Here is a 14,499-nt window from a genome sequence, read left to right as displayed (position 1 = left end):
TTCTAAATGTGCCGATTAAGACGAGCCAGCAAGCAGCCGGCTATTCCATCCCCCACCGTGGCAGAGCGTTCACTAAGTTTTCCCAGCTCTTGCCTTGTTTGATTATCTGGGAGTGACTGAACTGCTGGAGTTTTATTGTGGAAATAATAGATCGCTATTTGGAACACACACAGTTCATGAGTGTTCCATTTCTACAGCAATCTGTGTAAACACATTTTTAAAACAGAAACGTTTTTCATATTTTAGTAGTAAATGACAAAATGTAGGCATAAACTATATAATGTATGAAGTCTGAAGTCCAAATATCAAAGAAACACTCCCCTCCAGATCTACGAGTTTTTTCTTAAGCTCTGGTAATTCTAGAGTTAAGTGCCTTGCTTGCAGATACTTGCCATGCTCCCTGGACAGGAACCGCCGTGTCGTGGTTGTCTCTTCTCATGCTGTAGGATGCGATTTGATCCAGGGATTTCAGGGCTGGGGATGGTTAGGCTCTCTGCTATGGTACTGAAAGGAGCCCCAAGCAGCATTATTCTGAAGCGATTATTGGCTTTGATTACGTGAGAGCCACCTGTACACTTTGATTGAAAACACAGCCTGGAAGAAAACATGGGCAAGTCGAGGAGTACACCTGTGCTGTGCGAGTGAGCTCGAACTAGCTTTCCCATACCGGGAGTCGAACCCGGGCCGCCTGGGTGAAAACCAGGAATCCTAACCGCTAGACCATATGGGATTAATAAACTGGAGGTCAATTACGATGATGCTGTGACTTTCAATCACAGTCCATTAGTCGAGAGGAGGCTGTCTGGATGTTTTATATTTTTTCTTCTCTTTCATATAATCCCAGAGCATTGCAAACAATCGGATCCTTTGCTGACCATCATAAACTAGCTTCTCACTGAATCGCATGGTGTGTCATCTCAACTGAAGGCAAGGACGCTAAGACTGCCACGAGTACGTGTTTCAAGATGCCCCAATTTGCCTACCAATTACCCAGCCTACCAACACCGGCACTGCGTCAAAAATTTAGGCAGGAGACACCCCAAGTCACAACGTCATTCCTCTCACGTGTGATATGAGTCGAGCTCCACATCAATCAGAAACCCAAGACTTGGCTGTGGATAGGACAGACCGAGTGAGAATTTCACTCTTTTCCAATCCACCTTCCTCTCCGGTCCACGTTTCAAGCGGGTTACAGAGGAAACGAGGAGCGCTCCAGGATCAGAGTCGCTCTTTGTCTGGGTGTGGGAGCAAAGTTTCCTTGTCAGTTGTGCCTTGCATGCCGTGATCGTATAGTGGTCAGTACTCTGCGTTGTGGCCGCAGCAACCCCGGTTCGAATCAGGGTCACGGCAGTTGAACAAACGATTCGCAGAATGCATTTTCAAGCGAGTGATATCGAAATAAGTCTATTTAACACACACCTATGCTAAAATTGCGTCCTCATCAAGTTGCAATCTCGTTCAGCCGATGCCCCTTTTGCGGAGAGCGCGTGCTAACACTGGGCTGTACGGCACGGGCTCTTTTGGCTCCAGTTCAATTCATCAGATTCAAAGCAGCGCATGCCGTTTCATCTGAAATGTGCTCCAGTCTTGTTTGTGATGATCACACCACTTTCTTTGGGATCCAAGAACAGAGCATTGCAAAAAAGGAAAAATATATACATATTTATATAAATATAATACAAAATTTAGATGGGAAGAACTGCAAGCGCCAGAGTGTAAGGAAGTATATTAGCCGATCTCATCAAGTCGTACGTTTTATGGACATCGCATCTCTGACCGTTGATTGTGTGCTGCTGTGTTGTGTGGTGTTTCCTATGTCACCCGGACCCCTTCCGTTTCTTTAAGTGCCTTGCTTGCAGATACTTGCCATGCTCCCTGGATGGGAACCGCCGTGTCGTGGTTGTCTCTTCTCATGCTGTAGGATGCGATTTGATCCAGGGATTTCAGGGCTGGGGATGGTTAGGCTCTCTGCTATGGTACTGAAAGGAGCCCCAAGCAGCATTATTCTGGAGCGATTATTGGCTTTGATTACATGAGAGCCACCTGTACGCTTTGATTGAAAACACAGCCTGGAAGAAAACATGGGCAAGTCGAGGAGTACACCTGTGTTGTGCGAGTGAGCTCGAACTAGCTTTACCATACCGGGAGTCGAACCCGGGCCGTCTGGGTGAAAACCAGGAATCCTAACTGCTAGACCATATGGGATTAATAAAATGGAGGTCAATTACGATGATGCTGTGACTTTCAATCACAGTCCATTAGTCGAGAGGAGGCAGTCTGGATGTTTTATATTTTTTCTTCTCTTTCATATAATCCCAGAGCATTGCAAACAATCGGATCCTTTGCTGACCATCATAAACTAGCTTCTCACTGAATCGCATGGTGTGTCATCTCAACTGAAGGCAAGGACGCTAAGACTGCCACGAGTACGTTTTTCAAGATGCCCCAATTTGCCTACCAATTGCCCAGCCTACCAACACCGGCACTGCGTCAAAAATTTAGGCAGGAGACACCCCAAGTCACGACTTCATTCCTCTCACGTGTGATATGAGGCAAGCTCCAAATCAATCAGAAACCCAAGACTTGGCTGTGGACAGGACAGACCGAGTGAGAATTTCACTCTTTTCCAATCCATCTTCCTCTCCGGTCCACGTTTCAAGCGGGTTACAGAGGAAACGAGGAGCGCTCCAGGATCGGAGTCGCTCTTTGTCTGGGTATGGGAGCAAAGTTTCCTTGTCAGTTATGCCGTGATCATATAGTGGTCAGTACTCTGCGTTTTGGCCGCAGCAACCCCGGTTCAAATCCGGGTCACGGCACTTGAACAAACGATTCGCAGAATGCATTTTCAAGCGAGTGATATCGAAATAAGTCTATTTAACTCACACCTATGCTAAAATTGCGTCCTCATCAAGTTGCAATCTCGTTCAGCCGATGCCCCTTTTGCGGAGAGCGTGTGTTAACACTGGGCTGTACGGCACGGGCTCTTTTGGCTCCAGTTCAATTCATCAGATTCAAAGCAGCGCATGCCGTTTCATCTGAAACGTGCTCCAGTCTCGTTTGCGATGATCACACCACTTTCTTTGGGATCCAAGAACACAGCATTGTAAAAACGGAAAAATATATACATATTTATATAAATATAATACAAAATTTACATGGGAAGAACTGCGAGCGCCAGAGTGTAAGGAAGTATATTAGCCGATCTCATCAAGTCGTACGTTTTATGGACATCGCATCTCTGACCGTTGATTGTGTGCTGCTGTGTTGTATGGTGTTTCCTATGTCACCCGGACCCTTTCCGTTTCTTTATGTGCCTTGCTTGCAGATACTTGCCATGCTCCCTGGACGGGAACCGCCGTGTTGTGGTTGTCTCTTCTCATGCTGTAGGATGCGATATGATCCAGGGATTTCAGGGCTGGGGATGGTTAGGCTCTCTGCTATGGTACTGAAAGGAGCCCCAAGCAGCATTATTCTGGAGCGATTATTGGCTTTGATTACGTGAGAGCCACCTGTACGCTTTGATTGAAAACACAGCCTGGAACAAAACATGGGCAAGTCGAGGAGTACACCTGTGTTGTGCGAGTGAGCTCGAACTAGATTTCCCATACCGGGAGTCGAACCCGGGCGAAAACCAGGAATCCTAACCGCTAGACCATATGGGATTAACAAATTGGAAGTCAATTACGATGATGCTGTGACTTTCAATCACAGTCCATTAGTCGAGAGGAGGCTGTCTGGATGTTTTATATTTTTTCTTCTCTTTCATATAATTAGACAATTGCAAACAATCGGATCCTTTGCTGACCATCATAAACTAGCTTCTCACTGAATCGCATGGTGTGTCATCTCAACTGAAGGCAAGGACGCTAAGACTGCCACGAGTACGTGTTTCAAGATGCCCCAATTTGCCTACCAATTGCCCAGCCTACCAACACCGGCACTGCGTCAAAAATTTTATGCAGGAGACACCCCAAGTCACGACTTCATTCCTCTCACGTGTGCTATGAGGCGAGCTCCAAATCAATCAGAAACCCAAGACTTGGCTGTGGACAGGACAGACCGAGTGAGAATTTCACTGTTTTCCAATCCACCTTCCTCTCAGGTCCACGTTTCAAGCGGGTTACAGAGGAAACGAGGAGCGCTCCAGGATCGGAGTCGCTCTTTGTCTGGGTATGGGAGCAAAGTTTCCTTGTCAGTTGTGCCTTGCATGCCGTGATCGTATAGTGGTCAGTACTCTGCGTTGTGGCCGCAGCAACCCCGGTTCGAATCCGGGTCACGGCACTTGAACAAACGATTCGCAGAATGCATTTTCAAGCGAGTGATATCGAAATAAGTCTATTTAACTCACACCTATGCTAAAATTGCGTCCTCATCAAGTTGCAATGTCGTTCAGCCGATGCCCCTTTTGCGGAGAGCGCGTGTTAACACTGGGCTGTACGGCACGGGCTCTTTTGGCTCCAGTTCAATTCATCAGATTCAAAGCAGCGCATGCCGTTTCATCTGAAACGTGCTCCAGTCTCGTTTGCGATGATCACAACACTTTCTTTGGGATCCAAGAACAGAGCATTGTAAAAAAGGACAAATATATACATATTTATATAAATATAATACAAAATTTACATGGGAAGAACTGCGAGCGCCAGAGTGTAAGGAAGTATATTAGCCGATCTCATCAAGTCGTACATTTTATGGACATCGCATCTCTGACCGTTGATTGTGTGCTGCTGTGTTGTATGGTGTTTCCTATGTCACCCGGACCCTTTCCGTTTCTTTATGTGCCTTGCTTGCAGATACTTGCCATGCTCCCTGGACGGGAACCGCCGTGTCGTGGTTGTCTCTTCTCATGCTGTAGGATGCGATTTGATCCAGGGATTTCAGGGCTGGGGATGGTTAGGCTCTCTGCTATGGTAATGAAAGGAGCACCAAGCAGCATTATTCTGGAGCGATTATTGGCTTTGATTACGTGAGAGACACCTGTACGCTTTGATTGAAAACACAGCCTGGAACAAAACATGGGCAAGTCGAGGAGTACACCTGTGTTGTGCGAGTGAGCTCGAACTAGCTTTCCCATACCGGGAGTTGAACCCGGGCTGCCTGGGTGAAAACCAGGAATCCTAACCGCTAGACCATATGGGATTAACAGATTAGAAATCAATTACGATGATGCTGTGACTTTCAATCACAGTCCATTAGTCGAGAGGAGGCTGTCTGGATGTTTTATATTTTTTCTTCTCTTTCATATAAGTAGACAATTGCAAACAATCGGATCCTTTGCTGACCATCATAAACTAGCTTCTCACTGAATCGCATGGTGTGTCATCTCAACTGAAGGCAAGGACGCTAAGACTGCCACGAGCACGTGTTTCAAGATGCCCCAATTTGCCTACCAATTGCCCAGCCTACCAACACCGGCACTGCGTCAAAAATTTAGGCAGGAGACACCCCAAGTTACGACTTCATTCCTCTCACGTGTGCTATGAGGCGAGCTCCAAATCAATCAGAAACCCAAGACTTGGCTGTGGACAGGACAGACCGAGTGAGAATTTCACTCTTTTCCAATCCACCTTCCTCTCAGGTCCACGTTTCAAGCGGGTTACAGAGGAAACGAGGAGCGCTCCAGGATCGGAGTCGCTCTTTGTCTGGGTATGGGAGCAAAGTTTCCTTGTCAGTTGTGCCTTGCATGCCGTGATCGTATAGTGGTCAGTACTCTGCGTTGTGGCCGCAGCAACCCCGGTTCGAATCCGGGTCACGGCACTTGAACAAACGATTCGCAGAATGCATTTTCAAGCGAGTGATATCGAAATAAGTCTATTTAACTCACACCTATGCTAAAATTGCGTCCTCATCAAGTTGCAATGTCGTTCAGCCGATGCCCCTTTTGCGGAGAGCGCGTGTTAACACTGGGCTGTACGGCACGGGCTCTTTTGGCTCCAGTTCAATTCATCAGATTCAAAGCAGCGCATGCCGTTTCATCTGAAACGTGCTCCAGTCTCGTTTGCGATGATCACAACACTTTCTTTGGGATCCAAGAACAGAGCATTGTAAAAAAGGAAAAATATATACATATTTATATAAATATAATACAAAATTTACATGGGAAGAACTGCGAGCGCCAGAGTGTAAGGAAGTATATTAGCCGATCTCATCAAGTCGTACGTTTTATGGACATCGCATCTCTGACCGTTGATTGTGTGCTGCTGTGTTGTATGGTGTTTCCTATGTCACCCGGACCCTTTCCGTTTCTTTATGTGCCTTGCTTGCAGATACTTGCCATGCTCCCTGGACGGGAACCGCCGTGTCGTGGTTGTCTCTTCTCATGCTGTAGGATGCGATTTGATCCAGGGATTTCAGGGCTGGGGATGGTTAGGCTCTCTGCTATGGTACTGAAAGGAGCCCCAAGCAGCATTATTCTGGAGCGATTATTGGCTTTGATTACGTGAGAGCCACCTGTACGCTTTGATTGAAAACACAGCCTGGAACAAAACATGGGCAAGTCGAGGAGTACACCTGTGTTGTGCGAGTGAGCTCGAACTAGCTTTCCCATACCGGGAGTCGAACCCGGGCGAAAACCAGGAATCCTAACCGCTAGACCATATGGGATTAACAGATTGGAAGTCAATTACGATGATGCTGTGACTTTCAATCACAGTCCATTAGTCGAGAGGAGGCTGTCTGGATGTTTTATATTTTTTCTTCTCTTTCATATAAGTAGACAATTGCAAACAATCGGATCCTTTGCTGACCATCATAAACTAGCTTCTCACTGAATCGCATGGTGTGTCATCTCAACTGAAGGCAAGGACGCTAAGACTGCCACGAGTACGTGTTTCAAGATGCCCCAATTTGCCTACCAATTGCCCAGCCTACCAACACCGGCACTGCGTCAAAAATTTAGGCAGGAGACACCCCAAGTCACGACTTCATTCCTCTCACGTGTGCTATGAGGCGAGCTCCAAATCAATCAGAAACCCAAGACTTGGCTGTGGACAGGACAGACCGAGTGAGAATTTCACTCTTTTCCAATCCACCTTCCTCTCAGGTCCACGTTTCAAGCGGGTTACAGAGGAAACGAGGAGCGCTCCAGGATCGGAGTCGCTCTTTGTCTGGGTATGGGAGCAAAGTTTCCTTGTCAGTTGTGCCTTGCATGCCGTGATCGTATAGTGGTCAGTACTCTGCGTTGTGGCCGCAGCAACCCCGGTTCGAATCCGGGTCACGGCACTTGAACAAACGATTCGCAGAATGCATTTTCAAGCGAGTGATATCGAAATAAGTCTATTTAACTCACACCTATGCTAAAATTGCGTCCTCATCAAGTTGCAATGTCATTCAGCCGGTGCCCCTTTTGCGGAGAGCGCGTGTTAACACTGGGCTGTACGGCACGGGCTCTTTTGGCTCCAGTTCAATTCATCAGATTCAAAGCAGCGCATGCCGTTTCATCTGAAACGTGCTCCAGTCTCGTTTGCGATGATCACAACACTTTCTTTGGGATCCAAGAACAGAGCATTGTAAAAAAGGAAAAATATATACATATTTATATAAATATAATACAAAATTTACATGGGAAGAACTGCGAGCGCCAGAGTGTAAGGAAGTATATTAGCCGATCTCATCAAGTCGTACGTTTTATGGACATCGCATCTCTGACCGTTGATTGTGTGCTGCTGTGTTGTATGGTGTTTCCTATGTCACCCGGACCCTTTCCGTTTCTTTATGTGCCTTGCTTGCAGATACTTGCCATGCTCCCTGGACGGGAACCGCCGTGTCGTGGTTGTCTCTTCTCATGCTGTAGGATGCGATTTGATCCAGGGATTTCAGGGCTGGGGATGGTTAGGCTCTCTGCTATGGTACTGAAAGAAGCCCCAAGCAGCATTATTCTGGAGCGATTATTGGCTTTGATTACGTGAGAGCCACCTGTACGCTTTGATTGAAAACACAGCCTGGAACAAAACATGGGCAAGTCGAGGAGTACACCTGTGTTGTGCGAGTGAGCTCGAACTAGCTTTCCCATACCGGGAGTCGAACCCGGGCTGCCTGGGTGAAAACCAGGAATCCTAACCGCTAGACCATATGGGATTAACAGATTGGAAGTCAATTACGATGATGCTGTGACTTTCAATCACAGTCCATTAGTCGAGAGGAGGCTGTCTGGATGTTTTATATTTTTTCTTCTCTTTCATATAAGTAGACAATTGCAAACAATCGGATCCTTTGCTGACCATCATAAACTAGCTTCTCACTGAATCGCATGGTGTGTCATCTCAACTGAAGGCAAGGACGCTAAGACTGCCACGAGTACGAGTTTCAAGATGCCCCAATTTGCCTACCAATTGCCCAGCCTACCAACACCGGCACTGCGTCAAAAATTTAGGCAGGAGACACCCCAAGTCACGACTTCATTCCTCTCACGTGTGCTATGAGGCGAGCTCCAAATCAATCAGAAACCCAAGACTTGGCTGTGGACAGGACAGACCGAGTGAGAATTTCACTCTTTACCAATCCACCTTCCTCTCAGGTCCACGTTTCAAGCGGGTTACAGAGGAAACGAGGAGCGCTCCAGGATCGGAGTCGCTCTTTGTCTGGGTATGGGAGCAAAGTTTCCTTGTCAGTTGTGCCTTGCATGCCGTGATCGTATAGTGGTCAGTACTCTGCGTTGTGGCCGCAGCAACCCCGGTTCGAATCCGGGTCACGGCACTTGAACAAGCGATTCGCAGAATGCATTTTCAAGTGAGTGATATCGAAATAAGTCTATTTAACTCACACCTATGCTAAAATTGCGTCCTCATCAAGTTGCAATGTCGTTCAGCCGATGCCCCTTTTGCGGAGAGCGCGTGTTAACACTGGGCTGTACGGCACGGGCTCTTTTGGCTCCAGTTCAATTCATCAGATTCAAAGCAGCGCATGCCGTTTCATCTGAAACGTGCTCCAGTCTCGTTTGCGATGATCACAACACTTTCTTTGGGATCCAAGAACAGAGCATTGTAAAAAAGGAAAAATATATACATATTTATATAAATATAATACAAAATTTACATGGGAAGAACTGCGAGCGCCAGAGTGTAAGGAAGTATATTAGCCGATCTCATCAAGTCGTACGTTTTATGGACATCGCATCTCTGACCGTTGATTGTGTGCTGCTGTGTTGTGTGGTGTTTCCTATGTCACCCGGACCCTTTCCGTTTCTTTATGTGCCTTGCTTGCAGATACTTGCCATGCTCCCTGGACGGGAACCGCCGTGTCGTGGTTGTCTCTTCTCATGCTGTAGGATGCGATTTGATCCAGGGATTTCAGGGCTGGGGATGGTTAGGCTCTCTGCTATGGTACTGAAAGGAGCCCCAAGCAGCATTATTCTGGAGCGATTATTGGCTTTGATTACGTGAGAGCCACCTGTACGCTTTGATTGAAAACACAGCCTGGAACAAAACATGGGCAAGTCGAGGAGTACACCTGTGTTGTGCGAGTGAGCTCGAACTAGCTTTCCCATACCGGGAGTCGAACCCGGGTGAAAACCAGGAATCCTAACCGCTAGACCATATGGGATTAACAGATTGGAAGTCAATTACGATGATGCTGTGACTTTCAATCACAGTCCATTAGTCGAGAGGAGGCTGTCTGGATGTTTTATATTTTTTCTTCTCTTTCATATAAGTAGACAATTGCAAACAATCGGATCCTTTGCTGACCATCATAAACTAGCTTCTCACTGAATCGCATGGTGTGTCATCTCAACTGAAGGCAAGGACGCTAAGACTGCCACGAGTACGTGTTTCAAGATGCCCCAATTTGCCTACCAATTGCCCAGCCTACCAACACCGGCACTGCGTTAAAAATTTAGGCAGGAGACACCCCAAGTCACGACTTCATTCCTCTCACGTGTGCTATGAGGCGAGCTCCAAATCAATCAGAAACCCAAGACTTGGCTGTGGACAGGACAGACCGAGTGAGAATTTCACTCTTTTCCAATCCACCTTCCTCTCAGGTCCACGTTTCAAGCGGGTTACAGAGGAAACGAGGAGCGCTCCAGGATCGGAGTCGCTCTTTGTCTGGGTATGGGAGCAAAGTTTCCTTGTCAGTTGTGCCTTGCATGCCGTGATCGTATAGTGGTCAGTACTCTGCGTTGTGGCCGCAGCAACCCCGGTTCGAATCCGGGTCACGGCACTTGAACAAACGATTCGCAGAATGCATTTTCAAGCGAGTGATATCGAAATAAGTCTATTTAACTCACACCTATGCTAAAATTGCGTCCTCATCAAGTTGCAATGTCGTTCAGCCGATGCCCCTTTTGCGGAGAGCGCGTGTTAACACTGGGCTGTACGGCACGGGCTCTTTTGGCTCCAGTTCAATTCATCAGATTCAAAGCAGCACATGCCGTTTCATCTGAAACGTGCTCCAGTCTCGTTTGCGATGATCACAGCACTTTCTTTGGGATCCAAGAACAGAGCATTGTAAAAAAGGAAAAATATATACATATTTATATAAATATAATACAAAATTTACATGGGAAGAACTGCGAGCGCCAGAGTGTAAGGAAGTATATTAGCCGATCTCATCAAGTCGTACGTTTTATGGACATCGCATCTCTGACCGTTGATTGTGTGCTGCTGTGTTGTATGGTGTTTCCTATGTCACCCGGACCCTTTCCGTTTCTTTATGTGCCTTGCTTGCAGATACTTGCCATGCTCCCTGGACGGGAACCGCCGTGTCGTGGTTGTCTCTTCTCATGCTGTAGGATGCGATTTGATCCAGGGATTTCAGGGCTGGGGATGGTTAGGCTCTCTGCTATGGTACTGAAAGGAGCCCCAAGCAGCATTATTCTGGAGCGATTATTGGCTTTGATTACGTGAGAGCCACCTGTACGCTTTGATTGAAAACACAGCCTGGAACAAAACATGGGCAAGTCGAGGAGTACACCTGTGTTGTGCGAGTGAGCTCGAACTAGCTTTCCCATACCGGGAGTCGAACCCGGGCTGCCTGGGTGAAAACCAGGAATCCTAACCGCTAGACCATATGGGATTAACAGATTGGAAGTCAATTACGATGATGCTGTGACTTTCAATCACAGTCCATTAGTCGAGAGGAGGCTGTCTGGATGTTTTATATTTTTTCTTCTCTTTCATATAAGTAGACAATTGCAAACAATCGGATCCTTTGCTGACCATCATAAACTAGCTTCTCACTGAATCGCATGGTGTGTCATCTCAACTGAAGGCAAGGACGCTAAGACTGCCACGAGTACGTGTTTCAAGATGCCCCAATTTGCCTACCAATTGCCCAGCCTACCAACACCGGCACTGCGTCAAAAATTTAGGCAGGAGACACCCCAAGTCACGACTTCATTCCTCTCACGTGTGCTATGAGGCGAGCTCCAAATCAATCAGAAACCCAAGACTTGGCTGTGGACAGGACAGACCGAGTGAGAATTTCACTCTTTTCCAATCCACCTTCCTCTCAGGTCCACGTTTCAAGCGGGTTACAGAGGAAACGAGGAGCGCTCCAGGATCGGAGTCGCTCTTTGTCTGGGTATGGGAGCAAAGTTTCCTTGTCAGTTGTGCCTTGCATGCCGTGATCGTATAGTGGTCAGTACTCTGCGTTGTGGCCGCAGCAACCCCGGTTCGAATCCGGGTCACGGCACTTGAACAAACGATTCGCAGAATGCATTTTCAAGCGAGTGATATCGAAATAAGTCTATTTAACTCACACCTATGCTAAAATTGCGTCCTCATCAAGTTGCAATGTCGTTCAGCCGATGCCCCTTTTGCGGAGAGCGCGTGTTAACACTGGGCTGTACGGCACGGGCTCTTTTGGCTCCAGTTCAATTCATCAGATTCAAAGCAGCGCATGCCGTTTCATCTGAAACGTGCTCCAGTCTCGTTTGCGATGATCACAACACTTTCTTTGGGATCCAAGAACAGAGCATTGTAAAAAAGGAAAAATATATACATATTTATATAAATATAATACAAAATTTACATGGGAAGAACTGCGAGCGCCAGAGTGTAAGGAAGTATATTAGCCGATCTCATCAAGTCGTACGTTTTATGGACATCGCATCTCTGACCGTTGATTGTGTGCTGCTGTGTTGTATGGTGTTTCCTATGTCACCCGGACCCTTTCCGTTTCTTTATGTGCCTTGCTTGCAGATACTTGCCATGCTCCCTGGACGGGAACCGCCGTGTCGTGGTTGTCTCTTCTCATGCTGTAGGATGCGATTTGATCCAGGGATTTCAGGGCTGGGGATGGTTAGGCTCTCTGCTATGGTACTGAAAGGAGCCCCAAGCAGCATTATTCTGGAGCGATTATTGGCTTTGATTACGTGAGAGCCACCTGTACGCTTTGATTGAAAACACAGCCTGGAACAAAACATGGGCAAGTCGAGGAGTACACCTGTGTTGTGCGAGTGAGCTCGAACTAGCTTTCCCATACCGGGAGTCGAACCCGGGCGAAAACCAGGAATCCTAACCGCTAGACCATATGGGATTAACAGATTGGAAGTCAATTACGATGATGCTGTGACTTTCAATCACAGTCCATTAGTCGAGAGGAGGCTGTCTGGATGTTTTATATTTTTTCTTCTCTTTCATATAAGTAGACAATTGCAAACAATCGGATCCTTTGCTGACCATCATAAACTAGCTTCTCACTGAATCGCATGGTGTGTCATCTCAACTGAAGGCAAGGACGCTAAGACTGCCACGAGTACGTGTTTCAAGATGCCCCAATTTGCCTACCAATTGCCCAGCCTACCAACACCGGCACTGCGTCAAAAATTTAGGCAGGAGACACCCCAAGTCACGACTTCATTCCTCTCACGTGTGCTATGAGGCGAGCTCCAAATCAATCAGAAACCCAAGACTTGGCTGTGGACAGGACAGACCGAGTGAGAATTTCACTCTTTTCCAATCCACCTTCCTCTCAGGTCCACGTTTCAAGCGGGTTACAGAGGAAACGAGGAGCGCTCCAGGATCGGAGTCGCTCTTTGTCTGGGTATGGGAGCAAAGTTTCCTTGTCAGTTGTGCCTTGCATGCCGTGATCGTATAGTGGTCAGTACTCTGCGTTGTGGCCGCAGCAACCCCGGTTCGAATCCGGGTCACGGCACTTGAACAAACGATTCGCAGAATGCATTTTCAAGCGAGTGATATCGAAATAAGTCTATTTAACTCACACCTATGCTAAAATTGCGTCCTCATCAAGTTGCAATGTCGTTCAGCCGATGCCCCTTTTGCGGAGAGCGTGTGTTAACACTGGGCTGTACGGCACGGGCTCTTTTGGCTCCAGTTCAATTCATCAGATTCAAAGCAGCGCATGCCGTTTCATCTGAAACGTGCTCCAGTCTCGTTTGCGATGATCACAACACTTTCTTTGGGATCCAAGAACAGAGCATTGTAAAAAAGGAAAAATATATACATATTTATATAAATATAATACAAAATTTACATGGGAAGAACTGCGAGCGCCAGAGTGTAAGGAAGTATATTAGCCGATCTCATCAAGTCGTACGTTTTATGGACATCGCATCTCTGACCGTTGATTGTGTGCTGCTGTGTTGTATGGTGTTTCCTATGTCACCCGGACCCTTTCCGTTTCTTTATGTGCCTTGCTTGCAGATACTTGCCATGCTCCCTGGACGGGAACCGCCGTGTCGTGGTTGTCTCTTCTCATGCTGTAGGATGCGATTTGATCCAGGGATTTCAGGGCTGGGGATGGTTAGGCTCTCTGCTATGGTACTGAAAGGAGCCCCAAGCAGCATTATTCTGGAGCGATTATTGGCTTTGATTACGTGAGAGCCACCTGTACGCTTTGATTGAAAACACAGCCTGGAACAAAACATGGGCAAGTCGAGGAGTACACCTGTGTTGTGCGAGTGAGCTCGAACTAGCTTTCCCATACCGGGAGTCGAACCCGGGCGAAAACCAGGAATCCTAACCGCTAGACCATATGGGATTAACAGATTGGAAGTCAATTACGATGATGCTGTGACTTTCAATCACAGTCCATTAGTCGAGAGGAGGCTGTCTGGATGTTTTATATTTTTTCTTCTCTTTCATATAAGTAGACAATTGCAAACAATCGGATCCTTTGCTGACCATCATAAACTAGCTTCTCACTGAATCGCATGGTGTGTCATCTCAACTGAAGGCAAGGACGCTAAGACTGCCACGAGTACGTGTTTCAAGATGCCCCAATTTGCCTAACAATTGCCCAGCCTACCAACACCGGCACTGCGTCAAAAATTTAGGCAGGAAACACCCCAAGTCACGACTTCATTCCTCTCACGTGTGCTATGAGGCGAGCTCCAAATCAATCAGAAACCCAAGACTTGGCTGTGGACAGGACAGACCGAGTGAGAATTTCACTCTTTTCCAATCCACCTTCCTCTCAGGTCCACGTTTCAAGCGGGTTACAGAGGAAACGAGGAGCGCTCCAGGATCGGAGTCGCTCTTTGTCTGGGTATGGGAGCAAAGTTTCCTTGTCAGTTGTGCCTTGCATGCCGTGATCGTATAG

The 14,499-nt window shown here is 47.2% G+C and overlaps 11 non-coding genes across 11 annotated transcripts; 7 read left to right on the top strand and 4 right to left on the bottom strand.

The window, feature by feature from the left end:
- Positions 1-658: 658 nt before the first annotated feature.
- Positions 659-730, bottom strand: trnae-uuc (transfer RNA glutamic acid (anticodon UUC)). The gene has a single exon. It is a non-coding gene; the product is annotated as a tRNA-Glu (tRNA).
- Positions 731-4,209: 3,479 nt separating this feature from the next.
- On the top strand, positions 4,210-4,281 carry trnah-gug (transfer RNA histidin (anticodon GUG)). Its single transcript has one exon. It is a non-coding gene; the product is annotated as a tRNA-His (tRNA).
- Positions 4,282-5,064: 783 nt separating this feature from the next.
- On the bottom strand, positions 5,065-5,136 carry trnae-uuc (transfer RNA glutamic acid (anticodon UUC)). The gene has a single exon. It is a non-coding gene; the product is annotated as a tRNA-Glu (tRNA).
- A 546-nt stretch (positions 5,137-5,682) lies between these two features.
- trnah-gug (transfer RNA histidin (anticodon GUG)) lies at positions 5,683-5,754 on the top strand. Its single transcript has one exon. It is a non-coding gene; the product is annotated as a tRNA-His (tRNA).
- A 1,392-nt stretch (positions 5,755-7,146) lies between these two features.
- trnah-gug (transfer RNA histidin (anticodon GUG)) lies at positions 7,147-7,218 on the top strand. Its single transcript has one exon. It is a non-coding gene; the product is annotated as a tRNA-His (tRNA).
- A 783-nt stretch (positions 7,219-8,001) lies between these two features.
- On the bottom strand, positions 8,002-8,073 carry trnae-uuc (transfer RNA glutamic acid (anticodon UUC)). The gene has a single exon. It is a non-coding gene; the product is annotated as a tRNA-Glu (tRNA).
- A 546-nt stretch (positions 8,074-8,619) lies between these two features.
- On the top strand, positions 8,620-8,691 carry trnah-gug (transfer RNA histidin (anticodon GUG)). Its single transcript has one exon. It is a non-coding gene; the product is annotated as a tRNA-His (tRNA).
- Positions 8,692-10,083: 1,392 nt separating this feature from the next.
- On the top strand, positions 10,084-10,155 carry trnah-gug (transfer RNA histidin (anticodon GUG)). Its single transcript has one exon. It is a non-coding gene; the product is annotated as a tRNA-His (tRNA).
- A 783-nt stretch (positions 10,156-10,938) lies between these two features.
- On the bottom strand, positions 10,939-11,010 carry trnae-uuc (transfer RNA glutamic acid (anticodon UUC)). Its single transcript has one exon. It is a non-coding gene; the product is annotated as a tRNA-Glu (tRNA).
- A 546-nt stretch (positions 11,011-11,556) lies between these two features.
- On the top strand, positions 11,557-11,628 carry trnah-gug (transfer RNA histidin (anticodon GUG)). The gene has a single exon. It is a non-coding gene; the product is annotated as a tRNA-His (tRNA).
- A 1,392-nt stretch (positions 11,629-13,020) lies between these two features.
- On the top strand, positions 13,021-13,092 carry trnah-gug (transfer RNA histidin (anticodon GUG)). Its single transcript has one exon. It is a non-coding gene; the product is annotated as a tRNA-His (tRNA).
- Positions 13,093-14,499: the final 1,407 nt, after the last annotated feature.

Source organism: Erpetoichthys calabaricus, chromosome 1 (genome assembly GCF_900747795.2).
Source record: "Erpetoichthys calabaricus chromosome 1, fErpCal1.3, whole genome shotgun sequence".
NCBI lineage: Eukaryota > Metazoa > Chordata > Cladistia > Polypteriformes > Polypteridae > Erpetoichthys > Erpetoichthys calabaricus.
This window is presented reverse-complemented; position numbering and strand designations above follow the sequence as displayed.